The sequence below is a fragment of the Nicotiana tomentosiformis genome, chromosome 4 (genome assembly GCF_000390325.3).
Source record: "Nicotiana tomentosiformis chromosome 4, ASM39032v3, whole genome shotgun sequence".
Taxonomy (NCBI): Eukaryota; Viridiplantae; Streptophyta; class Magnoliopsida; order Solanales; family Solanaceae; genus Nicotiana; species Nicotiana tomentosiformis.
In genome coordinates, this window is record NC_090815.1 from 45,188,444 (window position 1) to 45,210,484 (window position 22,041).

Genomic DNA, 22,041 nt, shown 5'->3' on the forward strand with positions numbered 1-22,041 from the left:
CGACTGTGGAAATAACAAAGAGAGAGAGAAATAAAGAGGAGAGAACACAAAGCGAGAGGCGAAGAAAGAGGGATGGGGTTCGTTTACCAATTAAAAGCCCTAATATTAGGGAAATGATTCTTATTTATTACTAATTTATATATAATTGATAAATTTATATAATTTAAATGCAATTAATTTAAAACCTCTTTAGTGATAGTAAATAAGTCTATAATATATGGCTGGGTAAAAATCTAATATTATTCTTATGATTAGGATACATAAAGAGTGAGAGCTTTACTTTCTTGTGTTCAAGTAGTTTGTATTCTCTCGATGAACCATTTCGTATTCAGATATTCATTCATTTGAGCTGCTAAGTTGCTGCTTTCACCCTCTTTAGTTTTTTTACCGGTGCCATTATATCCTGCCGTATTTTTTCAGGGTGAAATTGATGGTGAAGGAATGAGTTTTGTCTTATACTTTAAGTTTTCCGAAAGTTAACTTCCTTCTCATTTTCAAGATAACATCAGAGTAAGTTCTAGTTACCATGTCGGTTCATTGTTTCTCTTGCCTTTCTTTAGTTGTAAATTTCTCCCGTTGTTGCTTAATTGTTTAATCATTGCTTTTACATATTTGTCTTTTCTTTCATTTCAACTTATTCCAGAGTTCTGTCTTTGTAATATTCATTGATCTATTGGTATTATCCTTTCTCACATTCTGGTACTTTCTCTCTGTACGCATCCTCTTGTGGTATTGAGTCATCCGGTTTCTTGGCCATTATTCTATTTTTTTTTCAAATTCTTTGTTTGTCAATAAACCATGATATTTTGTTTTTACTGAACATTCTTTTTTCCTATTTAACATGTTTTTCTCCCTCCCATTTCTTATTGAACAGAGGGTAATGGATAATGAAGTGGAAAACGTGAAGGCTTTTCCAACAGATGGTACTGTTCCCTTTAGGGAACGGTTGAAGATATTAGGTCATGTAGCAAATGTGGAGGACCTCCAGATAAGTGCAGCAGAGAGGAAGATTATGCATGCCTATAATGAAAAACCTGTCCTTTCACGTCCTCAACATGAATTCTATAATTTATAATGGCCAGATTTTGTTATTCTTCAGTTTGGAGTAAGATTTGGACGTACATCGTACTCCTATTTTCATGTGGGCACTAGTACGTATCAATGAAATTTGTTATTATTCTTGTGTCCGACGGTATGATTTACGGAGATTTTATTTTCTTGAAACAATTTAGTCTAAGAAAAAAGAAGTTAATTTCCTATAGAAATAAGGATAATCCTCAATTGATATGAGAATCCATAAATTTTGAGTGTTATACAATGATTAAGATAATATACTCGATTAAGAGTCTACTATTGGCTCTGAGATTTTCTTTTTTTAGGAAAAAAGCACGAACCATTCTGGTGTTGGAACTTGAAAGTGTGGTAGACATTCGTATTCTCTTGGTGCAAAATATTATTACATGGCCTTTTCCAGTTCTCATTCGAAAGAGCATTCATATTTTTGTTACATAAACTATGTTGTTTCACAGCGTAATATGATCTGATTTTAAAATATTTAATTTGCAAACATTGTATCATTGTCTCATTTCTAAGATATTGAATGAGAAATCTTAAGTTCTTACTAAGTTGCTAATGGTCTCTTCGTAGGGAGAAAATTATTTTGAGATTGATATAGATATGCACAGATTCAGTTGCATCTCTAGAAAGGGTTTTGAAATATTCCTAGATAGGCTAAAGCTCTGTTGCTTGGATGTAGGCCTCACAATTCAGGTGACTATATGTTCTCTAATTCAATCCTTGTGTCATTTTCCTCTTCTTTTCTTTTTCCAGTTTGGAGATCAATTGTAAGCAATATTTTAACTTTTCAAATCATGGTAACAAAGCTAAAGAACTGGCAGAACAGGTCTTATGTTGTGTACGATTAAATGAAATCGACTATGTGAATTATCCCCTTGAATAGGTGCACAAATAGTGCAATTCACAAGGTATGGAAATTAAATAAAATTATTGTTAGCTCATTTGTGTACTTGCTTGTGCCTCCATATCTCCCCTTTCTCCCAATTGACAGAGTTTTCAGCACTTCGTAATGTATTATGAGGATATATAGGTAGCTGGTTTCATACAGGAACAGAGCCTCAAGCCGGTTCGGTAAAACCCAATAGGTTTGGCTCAGACCCTGTACTTTTATTAAGAAAATTCATTTAATATGTATAAATAATTTATTCAGGTCCCAGTAATTGCCTCTTTTAAAATCCAAAACCCATAATAAACTCAAAATTCTAGCTCCACCTCTGATTTCCTAAGAACTTTTTTAAGATGATTTCTTGCACTGGACAAGACTGCTATGTGGATCCATCTTGGACTTGCCAGTATTGGGCACCTGCTGCTGCCAACTACAGTTTTACATGTGTTCTGGAGAAGCAAATGGCATATCGAGCAAGCTATAAATAACGAGTTTGAATGCTGAGAAAATAGTTACTAGAGCGAGTCTTCCACTTTGCTTCTATGTTTCATCATGTAGCAGTCTGTCTCAAATTGGTGCTGCAACACATGCTTTTATTACTGCTTTCTAAAATCTAAATATGCTCAAAATCCTGCAAGTAAAGAGATCTTAGATGCAGGGGTTGATTGCAATGTGGCAGTTACGGGTTCAATTGAACCCATAACTTTCGACGCAGAGTAAAGAATTATGTGTAAAAATTTATTAAAATTATAAAAATAATAGATTTGAACCCATAACTTTAAAAATATAATGTGTTCAATGTTAAAACTTTTTAAACTTGAACTCATAGGGTTTAAATCCTGGATCTGCCTCTACTTAGATATGATCCCACTTCCATTAAAATATGGAGAACACGAAGCAAAAAGTTGTAGTAGCAGTTAAATACTAATCTATATTAGGTTATTTCAAAGAAAACTATGTGAAGGGAAAAAGAATTATAAAATCCAAGAATTACAGTTGCCCAATCTGTTTCCATAGCATGAACTATGGGTAAGATCGATGAATCACTTCACATAGGGAAATTTTTATCCGAAAGTCTAAATTATTTCGGGTTTCTCTACTTAAAACACTGCTTTGAAATTCTACTTGTGAAATGATTAGATATGGATATTCAGGAATTTTGGGGGGGTTTTGGAGCATCCAACCCTCCTAGGTTTTAATGCATTTTATCCCTCAGATGATGTTGCTTGTTTTATCCAATGTTTCTCGATACATTGGATAATATGAAGGGCAGTTGGAAATTCTTCCTTTTTTGTCTAATTGTTTATGCAACTCTAAGATTGAGTTTGTGTTTAGACTTTTTGGGATGTCGAGGACGGTTCACATAAGCATCGGGCTTTCTTTGCAAGACAATATGTTAGATTCGGAATCATTTCAAGTACCAACCGATTACGTAAATAATTCATACTTTTTTCATATCTTGTAGCACGGGGTCATTTGCAGCTCTATTCCTCAAATGATAAACAATAAAAGAATGAAAGTTACCACTTTGAAATCATATAGAGCTAGAAATAGAATGATGATTTTTTGACATGTCTAAGCATGTTGTACTGTTATACGGGTGTGTTTGACTACAGTCAAATATTCATTCGTATTAATCAATTATAAGCATTACAAAGTTCAAAGAACTAAATACATTTTTGTTCAATGAGAGGAAACTAAGTTGACTTTAGCTAAACACAAGAGTGTAATTAAGAAAACAAATTTCCCTAATCGACAAATAAATGAAGTATTTAAAGATTACTGTCTAAATGTTATTTTACGAAGATCGATAGAAGTAAAATAGTGCTAGTTACTTCCATGAGAAAGAACAAATGATGTTGTAGGACTGCTAACATTCTCCATAGTCCCAACGTGTGTTTTCCCAGTTAGCATATCTATAGCAATTTGAGCTACTTCTGCGAACCAGTCATCCTCTGGAAGCACACTGCACATTAAATTTCTTTTAATCAATTTAGGTTCTATGCATCACAGAATAAGAAATGACGTCACCTAAAAGAGTAATTACTAATAACTCTATATAACCTGTTATAAAAGGTTAAATTACACAACGGTGTAAAATCTTTCGCATTGTAAGTGCTCTTCACTTAAATTCTTCTTTATTACTCTTAACGTTCTAATTTATGTGATAACGCTTGACTAGACTTCACAGTTTAAGAAAGAAAGATTTTTGGAACTTGCGGTCAAAATAATCTATAAATATTTGTGTTGCTATAAATTCTCATCAAGGTAAAGTGAGAAGTTTAAAGTTAAATTATTTGTAAATATAGAAATGTGTTACTATTCTTCTTGGGACTAACTAAAAAGGAAATAGTGTCACATAATTTGGGATGGAGGGAGAAGTAACTAATGACTATGAAATAAGCTTTGTTTTATTTTCTACGGTATACCTGTAAGGGTCAATTTTGGTGGAAGCAACTGCTTCAATGGCTCTGCCTATAATGTTTTTGATTACTTGCTGAAGATTTCGAGACTAGTAGCGCCTCTGTGAAGCAAAGAGTAACACAAATTCCATATCTAAATAAAACTGTATTGGAAAATGGTGTTTCGTTTCTCAAGAATACAAGGTACTACTAAGTAATAAACTTGTGCATTTACAAAACGACAACATAATTTGAGAGAAAATGAAAAGAGAAAAATTTATAGAGATGGGTGAAAATAAATAATCTGACAAAAAAGCCAACCCGGTGCACAAAGCATCCCGCATTCACGCAGGATCCGGGGAAGGGCCGCACCCCAAGGGGTATGGGATAGCCTACCCTAACGCACACATTAGTGGTTGCTTCTATTGTTTGAACTTGTGACCTATAAGTCACAATGATACAACTTTACCGTTGCTCCAAGGCTCCCCTTCAAAATAAATAATCTGACATAAAAAGAACAAACCTGTTAAAGCCCAAGAGGACCTAAAGGCGTTGGCCCTTGCTCAATCTCTTCCCAAAAGGTTTGATCTTCAGAAAGCCGTAGGATAATAGTTTCAGTGAGCCTCGTCAAAAGAATAGTAGCAAATCTTTCTCTTCCCACAAACATGTCCGATGTTATGCCAGCAATTCTAGTCAACTTCCCAAACATTTCCTGATATACTGGAGATGGAAATCACTCTATCACTTCTGGATTTCCATCCATATTTATGTACATTTTCGGACTCAAAAGAACACCACCATCTTCCAAGAAAATGAGTTCAAGTGCATGTTGCCTACGAAAGCTGTCACATAACTGATCAACTAGACGCTGGAGTCTTTGCTTTAGTTCTATCTGCTCTATAGGACGAGATTGCCTATCTATACTCCGTTTAGATGTATTATCTGCCTTATTAGGTTGTTGTGAAGATGAAATCATGGCGACTGCATGAGGGATTAGCTCGTCCGCTAGCAATAATGCATTGGCTAGTAAAGTAATTTTTTCAGATTCTGTCTCAGCCATCCTTACAATTCTATTTACAGATCCTTCAAGATTCTCATTCTCCACTGAAATAGGTATTGCTTTTATTAACATACTTATGTATGCATTAAACACTTGCATTACACCTTCCAAAGCTTGCTCGGACAACTGTAATCTATCAAGAGGACTAATGTCCTTGCATAGATCGTGACAGAATAATCAAGAAGGAGCTTCAGAATATTACATCCTTTAGAAAGACCATTGAAGAGTGTTCAAAATATCAATAGAAACTAACAGAGGCAAAGTGCACAACAGATACATTTTGGGATAATTACATTTTTGAGCCGTCCTGAAAAAATAATAGCCGGCAAATATATATGTTTTGTATATTAAGTATAAATATATATATAACATACATAAATATACATATAATTCATAGTTAAGGTCTTGTCTTTCTCTATTTTAATCCCTAATCTTCTATCTTTTTATTCCATGTATTTTTGCATTATCCGGGTTTTCTATATGATTCCGTATCACTTCACTTCTGCACTTCTTGTGCAGATTGACATTGGTACCCACGTCTCACAACCCCAATTTCCCTCCGTAGGATGTCATGATGGCACCAAGTCTCTAAGACTAGGTAAGCCTAACAATTATGCGAAATAACGAAAATATAAAACTGAAACTCAAATCTCAACATATAACATAAATCAAACTGCGATTCAAAATAGGTAAAACTCCCAAAACCCGGTAGAAATAAGTCACAAGATTCTAAGATAAAATACTAAGTGTCCCTATACATCAAAGTCTAAAGAGAATAAGGAAAAAACATAATAAGGATAGAGGAGGACTCCAAGGTCTATGGACGCTGGCAAATATACCTTGAAGTCTCCAAGTACGGTTCAGCTCTCTGGTATCTGGTCTTGTAGGAAGAACCTGGATCTGCACAAACAGATGTGCAGAAGTATAGTATGAGTACACCACAACAGTACCTAGTAAGTGCCAAGCCTAACATCGGTAGAGTAGTGACGAGGTCAGGTCAGGGTCCTACTGGAATAAAAGGAAATGAGGCAGAAAATATAATAATACAATGAATGACTGAGAAATGAACAACAAAAAATTGCAGAAAGGTAACAGCACAACAAATAGAGGTAAACAACAGGGGCGCTCTCAAGGTACAACCTCGTAGTCCCAAATGTAAATACACAATAGGGAGATCTTTCGAGGTACTGCCTCGTAGTCCCAAAAGTAAATATGCAACAAGGGGATCTCCCAAGGTACAACCTCGTAGTCCCAAAAGTAAATACACGACTGGGGATCTCCCGAGGTACCACCTCGTAGTCCCAAAATAAATACACGATAGGGGGATCTCCCGAGGTACCACCTCGTAGTCCCAAAAATAAATATACAAACTCATAAATTATGGAACAACGAATTTACAACAAGGAATCCTACAGTTAAAGACCGAATACAATAATCAAGGAATCATGAAATTCAACTAAGCATGTCGCACGAATTTCAAGTAAAGGTTAATACACGTAGACATACGATACTAGGCTAAACATGACAACTACACATGCTAAGGCAACTCAGTTAAGGAATTTAAAAGAAGTCTACTCAGCAAGAACCATAATTTCCATAATTAGCCCGTGTACGCACTCGGCACCTCGCGTACACGATGCTCACATATCACAAATTGTTACAACAGTACCAAATCCTAAGGAAATCTCCCCCACACAAGGTTAGACAAGTCACTTACCTCGAACCAAGCTCAATCATTCAATAAGAATGCCTTTCCCTCAATTATTCGACTCCGAACGGCCCAAATCTAGCCAAAGAAATTACATACTATGAATACAACTACAAGAAACTAATTTAAATAATGGAACTACGACTCTAGCAAAGGATTGAAAAATCACCCCAAAAAGTCGACCCGGGCCCACGTCTCGGAATTGGGTAAAAGTCACAAAATACGAATACCCATTTGATATCGAGTTCACCCATAACAAAATTACACAAATCCGATACCAAAACCTCGATTTAAAATCTCAAAATTCGGCCTAAGGATCTTTCACCTTTTCCCCCCAATTTCTCAACCCAAATCCTTAATTAAATGAAGAAATTAATGATAGATTATTGGATATTAATAAAAAATAAGTGTAGAATCCTACACAAATGTTTCCATTAAACATCCCTCAAATTATTGCCTCAATCCGAGCTCTCTAAGTCCCAAAATAAAAATGAGATCAAACCCTCATTTTCCCTATTTTTTCTGCCCAGTCAAACCGCATCTGCGGCCCAAGAATCGCTTCTACGATACCGCACATGCGAAAAATCATCATAGGTGCGGAAAACACTTAAGTCCTGGACTTCCACCCCTGCGGACAAGGGCCCACATTTGCGGAACCACTTCTGCGGTACAAGGATCGGACCTGTGACCCAAAGCGCTTCTGCGCTCTTGCCATCGCAAAAGCGAAGGTGCTTCTGCGGAAAATGTTCCGCTTGTGCGACCACTGTTGGGCAAGGCCAGCTTCGCATATGCGACTCAAAGCTCGCTTACACGAGTCTGCACCTGCGGCCCATCCCACTACAGGTGTAATGACACAGAAACAGCCTAGCATCTGCTATTGCTCTAAGTCCAAAAATGATCCGATAATGATCCAAATCATACCCGAGGCCCCCGGGACCTCAACCAAAAATACCAACAAGTCCTAAAACATCATACGAACTTAGTTGAGCCTTCAAATCATATCAAACAATGCTAGAAACATAAATTGCGCATCGATTCAAGCCTAATGAACTTTGGTACTTCAAACTTCTACATCTGATATCGAAACCTATCAAATCAAGTCCGATTGACCTCAAATTTTGTACATAAGTGATAAATGGCATTACGAACCTGTTCCAACTTCCGGAATCAAAATCCGATCGTGATATCATAAATTCCACCCCAGGCAAACTTTTTAAAATTCATCCAACTTTCCAACTTTCGCCAATTAACGCCGAAATGGCATACGGGCCTCCAAAACAACATCCAGACACGCTTTTAAGTCCACAATCACCCTTCAGAGCTATTGGAACTGACAAAACTCCATTCCGGAGTCATTTTTACACAATTCAAACTACGATCAATTCTTACAACTTAAACTTCTATTTTAGGGACTATGTGTCTTATTTCACTCCGAAAACAAAAACCAAACCTCCCGGCGAGTCACGTAACCACAGAATGAAATAGAGGGAGCAATAAATAGGGGTTCAGGGATAATACTGTCACTCCCAAGCCTCGAGGAACGTGACCGGCGCTCAACCGAGTGAACTCGGTTGAGCAAGCCTGTTAGATACTTTCTACCCAACTCATCCATGATCAAAAGAAGACATGATTTCATTAATTAGACAGTAGGAAGATCATATGTACAATACTAAATCGTCTCATTAGTTACATCATTTTTAAGTTTTAAGATACACACATTCTTATAATTCGAGTGGAGCAAGAGATCAAAACATAACATAATCAGTTTGACTTTTCTAGCACCCATGTACAACCCATATAGTGTCTACGGAGCCTCTAAGATATACAAAAGAGAGTTATGATAGTGTCGGCAATAAGGCCCCGTCTATACCTCAAAACGTGATAATAATATGAACAAAGGATACAATACATGACCCCGAGATGAAGTGGGGCTCACCAAGTCTGTTGGGAAGAGGATGTACCACTATGGCTGATCAACACTGCCCGCTATGGAACCACCTGCATCCATTTAAAGATGCAGCTCCCCGGGCAAAAAGGATGTTAGTACTGTCGAATAGTACTAGTATGTAAAATTAAACACCATCTCAATAGAATGAATAATAATACAAGGGGGAAACAGTCATGAGTTCAATAAGAGCTTCAAACAACACTAAAACATCAAGTAAGGATCAAATAAGTTGTCAAGTCAATTTCCATGTTATTAGGTTGGGTGATATTTAAAGCTGATATACCGTAATTTACAATACCTCTGTATTCTTACACGGAGTTCGATCTTGAACCGATCGGCTAGGTCATCTCATTTGAGACATCAACCATAACCACAATTTCATTATAATTTCTAGCACATTTACCACCATGTGTGCGGCATGGCGTCCGATCACGGCCCGATCAGCTAGACCGTCTCACCTGAGACATTACCTTTTTCAGTTTATAATTTCCAGCACAGTTACCACCATGTGTGCGGCATGGCATCTGATCACGGTCCGATCGGCTAGGCCGTCTCACCCGAGACACTACCCTTTTCAGTCAATCATCGCACATCATACTTCTTTCACATCCTTTCAATTCATTGGCACTAGTGGCCAGAAATATAAAGTCATTCTTGGCACTTGGTCATATTTTATAATTCCAGTTTCCCCTTTCCACATTCAAACATCATTATCATTATAAACAATAATAAGGCTTCCCATTCAAGACATTAAATTCACATATGAGCAATTTGGGAATCTTAGGCACAGAGAGACTTTTCATACAATTTGGCATAACAACCTTTATTCGATCTTGATATGAAGTCTTAACATTTCTAACACATGTTCCACATTTTGAACACATCCTCAAATGGAAAGATGGCATGATGAAGCATTTAGAATAAATATTGAACATACATCCCTCAACACAAACACATTAGGAATAGCCAATTCTATAATGATCAATTTGGGACTTACACCAATTACATGAACACTTCGATCTATTTTAGCCAACATACCTCAATTGAGAAGGGGGGTTTAGCCAACATACCTCAATTGAGCTTCCTTTAAACTTTAAAACGTTTCGAAATTCTTAACACTTCGATATATTTTAGAAATATAACAAGCTGGACCAAAATTAGGAATATGGTCATCATTCTAGCTTATTTGAGCACATTATCATACACTAGGTGTGCATTAATATTTTTAAGGCCCTTTTACGAAAGATTCCATCATCCCTCAACCCGTTCTCTACCATTTTTAATCCACAACCTTCCTATATTATTTAATAACACATGCATGCAAGATAACAACTCCCACCCCCAAGAATTTTCTTTCAATTTATCCCCTTTTTTTTTGTAAATTTTCGAAATTGAGAGCTAAGACATAGATTCTTACCTTTAGGATGAAGACTTTCTTGATAATCTTCAAGGATTGAGCAACAATTGTTAGATATTAGGTTGAAGGTTACTTCCCCACTCTAAGAATTCTTTCTCACTCTAAAAATATTAGAAATATGCTAAACAAATGGACTATGGTATATGTTTTAACGAAATAGGGTCGGGTTTAAAAACCCCAAAAATGAAGCTCCGAAACAGGGTATGCGGGCGCATATGCGACCGAAGAATGGATATGCGGTCCGCATATCGGCCGCACAATTTGGTGCCAAAAATTAAAAAATATCTGCCTAGGTATACGGTAGTTATGCGGCCCGCAGACCTGTTCTGCGGTCACATAATGCGCCACAGAACCTCCCTCCACAAAAATCCTAAGGCTGATTGTGCGACAAAAGTGTGGCCGGCAAAATGATTATGCGGTCGCATAATTGGCTGCGAAATTGATAACAAAAATAGCCCAAGTAGCTGCTTCACTCTGCGGCCATTCTACGACCCGTAGAGTGATTATGCGGCTGCATAATGGGCCTTACATCCTCCCTCAATTAAGATCATACGTCCTCGAATGAGGGTCAAGGTTCATTATTAGCATCTTATGTAACTCAGTTTTCATACCACACACCAGCAACCCCAAATTTGACTAACTCCCTAAATTTCCAAAAATTTCGCCAGAGTTTCCCCTGTAACTAGGCCTATCCACCTGTCAGAGAGCCCCAGAAATACATCCTTAAAACATATACATAAACCAATGACGTAACATAACGCATAACAACGCCAATTGTGGCCTCACAAGCAATATATTACCAGGAATGGAACACCCTTAACATCAACTGTATAAATGATACATAATTCATGGAAAGTAACTCTTAGAATTTTCATAAATTACAACTTTATAAATTCATGGCTATTCAAACAAATAAGGATACTTCTTTTTCATCTCTTCCTCGGCCTTCCAAGTATCCTCGTCAACCTGCTGGTTTCGCCATAACACCTTCACGGAGGCAATTTCTTTATTCCTCAACTTTCGGACTTGCCTATCAAGAATCGCAACTGGAATTTCTTCATATGATAGTTCTTCATTAACTTCAATGGTCTCAACTGGCACAATAGCTGACGTATCTCCAACTACCTTTTTCAACATAGATACATGGAACATCGGGTGCACTAATGACATCGCAGGTGGTAGCTCAAGCTTGTACGCCACATGATCAATCCTCTGAATGATTTTGTACGGCCCGACATACCTCGGACTCAATTTCCCTTTCCTTCCAAACTACATTATACCCTTCATTGGGGAAACCTTCAATAATACCTAATCATTTTCTTTGAACTCTAAGTCCCTGCGACGAACATCCGAATAGGATTTTTTGATGACTTTGAGCAGTTTTCAACCGATCCTTAATGATTTTAAACTTTTCCATAGCCTAATGCACAAGGTCTGGTCCTATCAGCTCAGTTTCCCAATCTCGAACCACCCAATGGGAGATCTATATTTCCTAACATATAAGGCCTCAAATGGTGCCATATGAATACTAGCATGGAAGCCGTTATTGTAAGCAAATTCTATCAGTGGCAAATGATCATCCCAGATACCCTTGAAGTCGAGAACACAAGCACGCAATATGTCCTCAAGCGTCTGAATAGTCCGCTCTGCTTGCCCGTCAGTCTACCAAGCCAAGATAACTCCGAGTCTCCGTAGCTGAGGACGGTCTGGGCCAACTCTGCACTGCTTCAATCTTCTTTAGATCTACCTTGATCCCCTCACTCGACACTACATGACCCAAAAATACCACTAACTCTAGCAAGAATTCACACTTTGAAAATTTTGCATATAAATTCTTCCTCCATAAGGTCTGAAGCACGGTCCTCAAGTGCTGCTCATGATCCTTCCGACTCCGAGAGTACGCTAGAATGTCGTCAATAAACACAATGACGAAAGAGTAGATATAGGGATGAAATACACTATTCATCAAGTGCGTGAATGTTGCTGGGGCACTGGTCAGCCCAAAAGACATTTCCTAAAAGTAGTCTTCGGGATATCTGGCTCCCGAATCTTCAACTGATGATAGCCTGAATGCAAGTCGATTTTAGAGAACACTCTGACATCCTAAAGCTGATCAAATAGGTCATCAATACGTGGAAATGGATACCTGTTCTTCACTGTAACCTTGTTCCACTAGCAATAATTAATACACATTCGCATAGAACCATCCTTCTTCTTTACAAACAAGACAGGAGCACCCCAAGATGACACAATGGTCCAAATGAAGCCCTTATCGAGCAACTCTTGCAACTGTTCCTTTAATTCTTTCAACTGTGACGTGGCCATACGATAAGGTGGAATAGAAATGGGTTGAGTGTCCGGTAACAAATCAATACCAAAGTCAATATCCCTATCGGGCGGCATGCCCGGAAGATCCGCCGGGAATACATCTGAATAATTCCTCACTACCGGAACAGACTTAACGGTAGGAGTATCAACACTACCATACCTCACATATGCCAGATAAGAATCACACCATTTCTCAACCATTCGCTGAACCTTAAGAAATGAGACTACCCTTCTAGGAATATGATCTAAGGTACCTATCCACTCTAGCTGCGGTAGACCTGGCATAGCCAACACCACCATCTTGGTGTGACAATCAAGGATAGCGTGATAGGGTGACAACCAGTCCATGCCCAAAATAACATCGAAATCCATCATACTGAGCAATAATAAATCGGCTCTGGTCTCAAAACCACTAAGAACAATCAAACACGACCGATACACACGGTCAACAATAATAGAATCACCCACGGGTGTAGACATATATATAGGTGAACTCAAAGAATTATGGGATACACCCAAATACGAAGCAAAATAAGATGACACATAGGAATAAGTGGAGCCTGGATCAAATAAGACTGATTCATCTCTATGACAGACCGGAACAATACATATGATGACAGAATCAGATGCAACTATCTCCGTTCTAGCAGGAAGGGCATAATATCCGACCTGGCCTCCCCTTCTAGGGCGACCTCTACCCGTCCGACCTTGATCTCTAGCTGGCTGTGTAGGTGGGGTGGTAGCTGGTACTGTAACCATAGCGTGAGGACCCGACAGAGCACACAGTGCCTGAGAAATCTGTGGAGGTGTACCCCTCCTAATCTGGGGCAATCCCTCACCATATGGCGAGTGTCACCACACTCAAAACAAGCTCTCGGAGGACATGGCTGTTGTGACTGGTTCGTGCCTGATCGACTGGACGGACCACTAAAAGCACCCCGTATAGTAGGTACGCTAGATACTGGCGGTGCCTAATAGGAATCCTGGGGCCTAGGAGTGGCCGGAGCACCGCTGACGGCTGGAAGTGCTGAATGAACAGGGCTGCCCATATAACCCCTACCCTGACGAGCTGCAGCTGCGGTACGAGTACCACTATAAGTGCCAGACTCTCGAGACCTCTTGGCCTCTCTCTCCTCTATATCCCGAGTCAGCATACCCTCCAACCTCCTAGCAATCCCCATTACCTGCTGGCACGCAATATCTATCTCCCGCTTTTGAGCCATGTTAAATCTGATACTAGGGTTGGGCCCCTCAACAAACCGATGAACCCACTCACGAACAGTAGCAACCAAGGCTGGGGCATGCCTAGCCAAATCACTGAATCAAACCGCATACTCTGACATGGTCATAGAACCCTGTCACAATTGCTCAAACTCTGCATGCCATGCATCTCTGAGACTTTGGGGAACATACTCCCTCAAGAACATATATGAGAACTGAGTCCAAGTGAGTGAAGCCTCCTCAGCCGGACTACCAAACTCATAAGCTTGCCAGCACTGGTAGGCCACTCCACTAAGCTAGAACTTAGTGAAAGAAACCCCACTAGTCTCCGCAACACCCATAATATGAAGGATACGGTGTAACTCTTCAAGAAAATCCTGGGCATCCTATGATGCCAAGCCACTGAAGGTAGGAGGGTGGTACTTCTTGTACCTCTCGAGCCTGAGCTGCTCCGCCTCGAAAACTGCTGCACTAATCTCAGGCTGAACTGGAGCTACCTACTACATTGGTATGATCTTTGGAACCACACGTAGACATGCGATACTAGGCTAGGCATGACAGCTACACATGCTAAGGAAACTCAGTTAAGGAATTTAAAAGATGTCTACTCAGCAAGAACCTGAATTTTCACAATTATTCATGTGCACACTCGTCACCTTGCGTACACGGCGCTCATATGTCATATATTATTACAACGATACCAAATCCTAAGGGAATCCCCCCTACAAAATTTTAGACAAGTCACTTACCTCGAACCAAGCTCAATCAGTCAATAAGAATGCATTTTCCTCGATTTTACGACTCCGAACGACCCAAATCTAGCCAAAAGTAATTACACACTATGAATACAACTACAAGAAACTAATTTAAATAATGGAACTACGACTCTAGCAAAGGATTGAAAAATCGCCCAAAAAACTCAACCCGAACCCACGTCTCGGAATCGGGTAAAAGTCACAAAATACGAATACCCATTCGATATCGAGTTCACCTATACCAAAATTACACAAATACGATCCCAAAATCTCGATTTAAAATCTCAAAATTCGGCCTAAGGATCTTCCACCTTTTCCCCCAATTTCTCAACCCAAATCCTTAATTAAATGAAGAAAATTAATGATAGATTAGTGGATATTAATAAAAAAAATAAGTGTAGAATCCTTACCCAAATATTTCCTCTGAAAATCCCTCAATTTTTGCCTCAATTCGAGTTCTCTAAGTCCCAAATTAAAAATGAGATCAAACCCTCGTTTTTCCTATTTTTCTGCCCAGTGAAACCGCATCTGCGGCCCAAGAATCGCTTCTGTGATGCCGTACCTGCGGAAAATCATCCCAGGTACGGAAAATACTTAAGTCCTAGACTTTTGCTTATGAGGACAAGGGACCGCATTTGCGGAACCGCTTTTGCGGTACAAGGATCGCACCTGCGACCCAAAGCGTTTTTGCACTCCTGCCATCGCAGAAGCGAATGAGCTTCTGCGGAAAATATTCTGCTTCTACGACCACTGGTGGGCAAGGCTGTCAAGACCCAAATTTCTCTTATAGACCGTGATGGTGCATAACGTCGCTGCTAGGCAAGCCTACGATGAATTTACTACGTTATTTCTTCTTTTGAACAATTTCCAAGTAATTAAATCCCATTTGTTTCAAAATTTGAGAGATAGAGAGTCAAGTGATTAAAATGAAAACATCTGAATGCAAGCATAATATGTAAATACCCCAAAACCATAAAGTCTACTAGAGTGTGTGCCAAGATCTGGTGTCACAAGTATATGAGCAACTAGTAGAATATACAAAACTCCAAAAATTATCCGAAATAAAGTAGACATAATATAAATACAAAGAGAGACTCTAGGGGCTGCCGAACGGCTCGGAAAGCAGCTCACCACTAGGCCTCGTGATATCTGGGACGCGCGCCGGTAGGACCGCCAGATGCACCGGCCTCAGATCCTGCACGGTTAGTGTAGAAGTGTAGCGTGAGTACATAAATAACATGTACCTAGTAAGTATCAAGTCTAACGTCGAAGAAGTAGTGACGAGGGGTCGACATCGATACTTACTATGGGCTACCAATAAAAGTACAGAATTTCTAAATAGCATAGGTCATGTAATCAAGATAATAACTAAATAACAAGCATGGAAGAAAGAATTTCTTTCACACATGGTAAGTCCCACATTAATTCCATCATGAATAATTTTAACCTTTCAAGCCATGAAATGATATCAAATATATAATTAACTCTGAGTGTTAACACGCACGATTATGCCGAGGTCGTACGGCCCGATCCAGAATAATGTGTACACTGTCGAGGGTCGAGCGTTACAAACCATAGATGCATCTATCTAGTGTCGAGGCGTTCGACCCTCCAAAAGAAGAGAGGATACTTTATAAGCTCTAACTTAAACATTATTAAAGGCTAATACACAATGTAATACAAATTCCATTAACTATCTTTCACAATTCCTCTAACAAGTTCCATTATAATTTAGGCACTTTAATTAACAAGTAGGATGCAAACATCTCAAATAATTCATGATTTGGGTCCTAAGACTACCCGAACATAAGTATAATTAGTAGCTATGCACGGATTCTCGTCACCTCGTACGTACGTAGCCCTCACAATTAGAAGCAAACATTAATTTAAATCACTATGCGTCAAATTTCCTCTTACAAGGTTAGAAAAGAGACTTACCTCGTCTCAAGGCTCACTTTTCGGTCAAAATTCTGCTCTAAAGTCCCAACTCGGTGCCGAACAATCCAAAACTAGCCAAACATTATATAAATTAATCAATACATGTTCAAAAGTTCATATTCAAACTATTTGAGTGATTACCCAACCCCAATTTGAAGGATTCCTAAAATTCACCCCGGGACCACATGCCCGGATTCCTGAAATTTTCGAAGAAAGTTGTTACACATAACCTCACGAACTCAAATATATAATTTTCACTCAATTCCCTAACCATTTTCTTAGTTGAATTCCATTTTTATCAAAACCTAGGTTTTTCATCTAAACCCATGATTTCATAGTTTTACATGTTAAATCTACCCATAATCTATGTATTAAACTCATATTGCATAGAAATTACTTACCTCAATTATCTAGGTGGAAACCCCCCCCCCCCCCCTTTGAAGCTCCAAAGTAGCCAAGTGTGCAATAAATGAACTCAAAATAACCTAAGTCTCGTTTTAAAAGGACCACACTGCCTCTAGAGATTCTGCACCGGCGGTCTCTAGGCCGCATCTGCGGCATAGCTTCTGCGGAAGTGCCTAGGCTGGCAAGTTTCTCATCTGCGGATGGGAGTCCGCTTCTGCGGTCCCGCTTCTGCGGCGAGCGCTCGCACCTATGACCCCGTTCCGCATCTGCGATCATCTTTTCACACCTGTGCCTCCGCAGGTGCGGTCCCTTCGCCACTTCTGCAATCACTAGGCAGCCTGTGTTGTGCCGCTTCTACGGTCCATGGCTCACTTCTGCAAGCTCGCACCTATGGCTAGCCCTCCGCAGGTGCGATTACACCACAAACCTGGTGCTTCAGCTGCTCTTCCAATTCCAAATGAGTTCCGCGCCTCGTCCGATTTACACACGAGGCCCCGCCCAAACATACCAACAAGTTTGAAATCATAAAATAAACTCGCTCGAACCCTCAGAACGCATAAAACAATATCAAAACTAAGACTCACACCCCAAACAAAATTGAATCAACTTATGAACTTCAAGTTCTTCCAACTTACTTAGAACGCACCAAAACATACCCAAACTACTCGGAATGACACCAAAATTTGCGTGCAAGTCCCAAATTACCATACAGAACTATTCCCAGGCTCGAAATCTCAAACGGACCTTGATAACACCAAAACCTACTCCAAACCAAATTTAAATAACTTTTAAACCTTCAAGGTTCCAACTATCAGTATTAAGCACCGAAATGCTCCCGGGTCATCCAGAACCCATCCGAACATACGCCCAAGTCCAAAATCATCATACGAATATATTGGAACTATCAAATCCCAGTTTCGAGGTCGTTTACTTAAAATGTTGAACAAAGTCAAACTTAGCATTTTAAAGCCAAATTAAGGAACCAAGTGTTCCGATTTCAACCCGAACCCTTCCAAGCCCCAAATTAACCATCCCTGCAAGTCATAAAACTGTAAAAGCACATACGGGGAGTCTTATTTAGGGGGACAGTAATCTAGAAGGCGAAACAACCGGTCGGGTCGTTACATTCTCCACCTCTTAAACAAACGTTCGTTCTTGAACGGGTCTAGAATCATGCCTGAAGTGCCGAATAGGTGTGGATATCTGCTCCGCATGCCCTCCTCGGCCTCCCAAGTCGCCTACTCGACTGGTTGACCCTCCACTAATCGTTTACCTCATAAATCTTCTTGGACATAAACTGGCGAACCTGCCTATCATAAATGGCAACTGGCTCCTCCTCATAACCCAAGCTCTCATCTAACTGAACCGTGCTGAAGTTTAACACATGCAACCTGTCGGCATGATACCTCCAGAGCATAGACACGTGGAAAACTGGATAGACTCCCGATAGATTGGGAGGCAAGGCAAGCTCATAAGCAACCTCCCCAACTCGCCTCAACACCTCAAATGGAATTATAAACCTCGGGCTCAACTTGCCCTTCTTCCCAAACCTCTTGACCCCTTCGTCGGTGAGACCTTCAAGAGAACTTTCTCGCCCACCATAAATGATAAACCATGCGCCTTCTGATCTGTGTAACTTTTGCCTGGATTGTGCTGTGTAAAGTCGCTCCTGAATCAACTTTACTTTTTCCAAGGCATCCTTCACCATATCAGTACCATAAAACTTAGCCTCGCCTGGCTCAAACCATTCGATGGAAAACGACATCACCGATTATATAAATCTTCAAATGGAGCCATCTCGATGTTGGACTAATAACTGTTGTGTTAAGCAAACTCGGCAAAAGGCAAGAATCGATCCCACTACCCTCCGAAGTCAATCACACGTGCTCTAAGCATATCCTCCAAGATCTGAATTGTCCTCTCCGACTGCCCGTCGGTCTGCGGATGAAAGGATGTGCTGAGCTCTACACGGGTCCCCAACTCGCTCTGTACTGCTCTCCAGAAATGTGAAGTAAACTGAGGGCCTCTATCTAATATGATGGAGAAAGGATCACCATGCAACCGAACAATCCCCTGAATATAAATCTAGGCCAACCTCTCTGAAGAATACATGGTCACAACCGGAATGAAATGTGCCAACTTGGTCCGCGGCAAGGTCCGCGACAACCCAACTACGAAGTCTATAGTAATGCGCTCCTATTTCCACTCCGGTATAGTTATTTGCTGAAGTAGGCCACCTGGCCTCTGATGCTCATAGTTGACCTGCTGGCAATTTAGACACCTCGCAACATACTCAACTATGTCCTTCTTCATCTGACGCTACCAATAATGCTGCCTCCGGTCGTGATACATCTTCGTAGCACCTGGATGAATAGAATGCTGAGAACGGTGTACTTCTTCTAGGATCTTCTCCCTCAAGTCATCAAGATTAGGAACACATAGGCGACCCTGAAGTCACAGAATATCATCCTCATCGATAGTAACCTCCTTGGCACCACCCTGCAGTACCGTCTCTTTGAGAACCAATAAATGCGGATCGTCAAACTGGCAAGTCTTGATCTGCTCGAATAGTAAAGATTGAGTGACGACGCATGCAAGAACTCGGCTGGGCTCTGAAATATCCAACCTCATAAGTCTGTTAGCCAAGGACTGAATGTCCAAAGCTAGTGGCCTCCTCTGCATAAATGAATGTCAAACTACCCATAGTCTCCGCCTTTCTGCTCAAGGCATCTGCAACTACATTCGCCTTCCCCGGATGATAAAGGATGGTAATATCATAATCCTTCAGTAACTCAAGCCACTTGTGCTGCATCAAATTGAGATTCCTCTTCTTGAATAAATGTTGCATGCTGCGATGATCGGTGTAAACCTCACAGGACACCCTATAAAGATAATGCCTCCAGATATTAAGAGCGTGAACGATCGCGGCCAACTCCAAATCATGTACATGGTAATTCTTCTCATGGGGCTTCAACTGACGTGAAGCATATGCAATAACTCGCCCCTCCTGCATCAATACACAACCCAAACCAATGCGTGAAGTGTCGCAATACACAATATACATCCCTAAACCGGAAGGTAGCACTAACACTGGTGATGATATCAATACGGTCTTGAGCTTCTGAAAGCTCGCCTCGTAATCATCGAACCATCGGAACGGAGCATCCTTCTGGGTCAATCTAGTCAAAGGTGTTGTAATAGATAAGAAGCCCTCCACAAACTGACGATAGTAGCCTGCCAACCCTAGGAAGCTCCTTATCTCAGTCGCTGTGGTAGGATGGGGCCAACTCTAAACTGCCTCGATCTTCTTGGGATCAACCTTAATACCCTTGCATGATACAACATGTCCCAAGAATTCCATATAATCTAGCCAGAACTCTCACTTGGAGAACTTAGCATATAGCTTTTGTTCCCGTAAGGTCAGAAGTACTACTCTCAGATGCTGTTCGTGCTCCTCCATGCTACGCGAGTAGATCAAAATGTCATCAATGAAGACAATGACAAACGAATCAATATACGACTGAACACCTTGTTCATCAAATCCATAAACATTGCCGGGGTGTTAGTCAAGCCAAAGGACGTCACTAAAAACTCATAATGGCCATATCTAGTCCGGAAAGCCGTCTTCGGGATATCGGAATCCCGAATCTTCTGCTGATGGTACTTCGATCTCAAGTCAATCTTAGAGAACACCCTAGCACCCTGCAATTAGTCAAACAAGTCATCAATACATGGCAACAAGTACCTTTTCTTAATGGTAACCTTGTTCAACTGGCAGTAATCAATGTACATCCGCATAGTCCCATCTTTCTTCTTCACAAATAACACTGGTGCACCCCAAGGCGATACACTCGGTCTGACAAACTATTTTGCTAGCAAATCCCCAAGCTTCTCCTTCAGCTCCTTCAACTCTCTCGGATCCATGCGGTACGGTAGACTAGAAATAGATATTGCGATCTGGTGGCATGCCTGGAAGATCAGAAGGAAACACATCAGAGAACTCCCGGACCACGGGCACTGAATTAATCATCGGAGTCTCTGTTGTAGTATCCCGAACATAGGCTAGATAAGCCATGAACCTCTTCTCGACCATGTGATGAGCCTTTAAAAAAGAAATAACCCGACTAGGTGTACTAATAGACGAACCCTTCCACTACAATCTAGGCAACTCTGGCATCGCCAAGCTAACAGTCTTGGCATGACAATCAAGGATGGTGTGATATGGAGATAACCAATACATGTCTAGGATGACCCTAAAGTCAGTCATGTCAAGCAACAGAAGATTCGCTCTAGTCTCATAACCACAGAATATAACTATACATGACCGATAGATCCGATTTACAACAACATGATCGCCCACTGGTATGGACACATAAACGTGAGCACCCAAGGACTCACGAGGAACACCCAAGAAATGAGCAAACAGAGATGAAACAAATGAATAGGTAGACCATGGATCAAATAGTATCGAAGCATCCCTACGACAGACGGAAATAATACCTGTGATCACGGCATCTGAGGCCACTGCATTTGGTCTGGCCGAAAATGCATAGAATCTAGCTGGAGCGCCACCTGACTGGCCTACTCTTGCCTGACCTCCACCTCTAGGACGGACCCTACCCACCTGCCCTCCGCCTCTAGCTGGCTAGACAACTGGTGGGGCAGCTGGTGCTGGAATAATTGGTTGTTGACCCTGTTGTACTGCCTTGCCCCGAAGCCTAGGGCAAAATCTCCGCACATGACTGAGATCCCCGTACTCGAAATAACCTCTCAGTACGGTGGACTGCTGACCTGATGTCTGACCCTGATGGCCTGAATACCCACTGGAGGATCCCTGAATAGCTGGCAGGCGGTAAGAACTCTCTCGCATGGCACTAAAATAAGGTCGCACTGAAG

The 22,041-nt window shown here is 40.5% G+C and overlaps 1 pseudogene; it reads right to left on the minus strand.

The window, feature by feature from the left end:
* Window positions 1–3,568: 3,568 nt before the first annotated feature.
* The window catches only part of LOC104113061 (exocyst complex component EXO84A-like), a 29,928-nt pseudogene continuing 11,455 nt past the window's right edge, over window positions 3,569–22,041 (minus strand).